At 35.5% G+C, this 2,174-nt stretch overlaps 1 pseudogene; it reads right to left on the bottom strand.

Annotated features, from left to right (window-relative positions):
- Positions 1–933, bottom strand: LOC133737558 (dnaJ protein homolog 2-like; annotated as a pseudogene).
- Positions 934–2,174: the final 1,241 nt, after the last annotated feature.

Below are 2,174 nucleotides of genomic sequence, written 5' to 3'. Positions count from 1 at the left end.
TCACTGTTGTTCACATTGCGCCCTATGTGCACCACCAGGCATGTCGTCGTCCTCCTCATACGCCTCCTCCGAATGAGCCTAGTTCTGTAATTTCCTCCTCATCTTCTCCTCCGTGTTCACATCATGCAGAGACGTCGTCTCCTCACACTCATCTAACTCCATATCTTGTCAGCTGCTGAGATGATGCCCTTGATGGAAGAGCAGCTTCCAAAGCCTTGACCTGTTCGAGGCGCAGAGTTTCAGGGAAGTCCACTGAGAATTGGATGTACGGCTTGCCCTTCATGAATGGCCTCTAGTACATTTGCATACCCTCATCATTGATGGCCTTAGACGAATCAGGCTTCAAACCTTCACCATGGTCGGATTTGATAAGTAGCTGCCTGCTATCCATATGGTTCAGCACAAATTGGAAACCACATAGAGCATCTGTGAGTGATAAAGAGTGCTCCACAAAAAGATCATTCGTCTTTCTCTTGAATTTGGGATGTTCCTTTTGCTGAATGATGAAACACTATATCAACAGTGACTGTGGAGCTTCATCAACTTCACCAGGAAATGCGAACTTCTGTCCATTCTGCATATCCTTCTCCGTATGGACTTCTAAAACTTTCTTTTCTTGAACAACTTTCTCTCCCTTGCACTGTCTATAGAAGTCCTTGTCACTGATGGTCTCTCCAGTACCCTTATATTTATTGCAAGCATGGTACATCTGTTGAATCATAGAAGGTCTAAGATGCCTAATAGTGACCTTCATACCAGTTCATTGGCAACGTAACCATCACAGTTGGTCAAGGCTCCAAATTTTGACCCCTTGCTTTTGCACTTGGAGCACAACACATTGCGAGATTGGGAAAGTTTCTTTGAGGTTCCAAGATATAGGTCTTCTAAAGAGACCTTCAATGAGTGAACCACATCTTCTATGAAAGTTGACATAATCAAGCTTTGACATTATTCCTAATTTTTAGGTAGGGAAAAAGAAAACACCACTACTTACTTCTTTTGAGAAATGTAAAATACATCTTCATTTCTAAAATATTACCTTGTAATCGGTATCAAAAGTGCAAACATATCGATACACAATTAAACCTGTAAATGGACCGGATTTGAAGCTGATCGACCTAAATCCGAATCCATTTAGTAATAAATAATTTCAACCAGACTCGCTCCGTTAACTCGGCGCATCATTGATAGCTCAATCCAAATCTGTATCCGCCGGATTAACAAATACCCTATTGGCTAATCCAATCCGTTTATAATTACAAATATTTTTAAATTTTTTGTAGTATTATTAAATTTTTATCATGATACCTCATAAAATATTAATAAAATATTAAAACAATATGAAGAGTATCACCAAAAGTTGAATTACATTATCAAAATATTCCCTACAACGATAAACTAAAGTAACCAAAATAATAAATTTTCTTAATATTTTATGTTTTATATTTTGAGAATGATAACATGTTAATAAAAAATTATTTTATTATTATGAAAAACGGACCGGATCAACCTAAATTTGTGTTTGATCAGTTAAATAAACAGATTAATGGACCCGGATCATTAACGGATTAACGTATCAAATTTTCAATCTAAACCCATCAAATATTTACGGATCCCGAGTGGATACGGATCAAAATTCAGTCCATTTACAGATCTATACACAAGCAAGGACGGAGGATGGTTATAAGGTGACTGGGCTGTAGCCCATGCAATTAATTAATTTTTTAATAGGTAGGCTTATTAATCAGCTATGCCCACCCGGTCTCCAAAGCTATCTTAAGCCAGATAATTAATTTAGCCAAGATATAAAGAAAAAAAAAAACAAATCTTGTGATTTCTAAAAGTTTACAATTTGAAATTAGGTAGTTTGTGTATTTGTTTTTTATTTTTTCTTTTATACTGCTCATAGCTTTCAATCCTATTAAATTTGGATAGGTCTAAACCTATTTTGTTCTTTTTTTTCTTGTACGACGAGTATATTTTGGATTGTTCAAAATTCAATCTATTTATATGTTTTAACCAATTACATACTGTTCAAAATTTTAAACTAAAAAGATAAATTTGTTTATTGTTTTAGGAAAAAGGGATGCAGAGAATAGCAGAGAGAATTGAGAGAATGAGTTGTGCTTTCATTGATAATAGAGGTATCTTTATATAGAGGATTACAAGCACAG

The sequence above is a fragment of the Rosa rugosa genome, chromosome 3, assembly GCF_958449725.1.
Source record: "Rosa rugosa chromosome 3, drRosRugo1.1, whole genome shotgun sequence".
Classification (NCBI taxonomy): domain Eukaryota; kingdom Viridiplantae; phylum Streptophyta; class Magnoliopsida; order Rosales; family Rosaceae; genus Rosa; species Rosa rugosa.
Note: the sequence above shows the minus strand (reverse complement) of the source record. Positions and strands in the feature narration are given on the sequence as shown.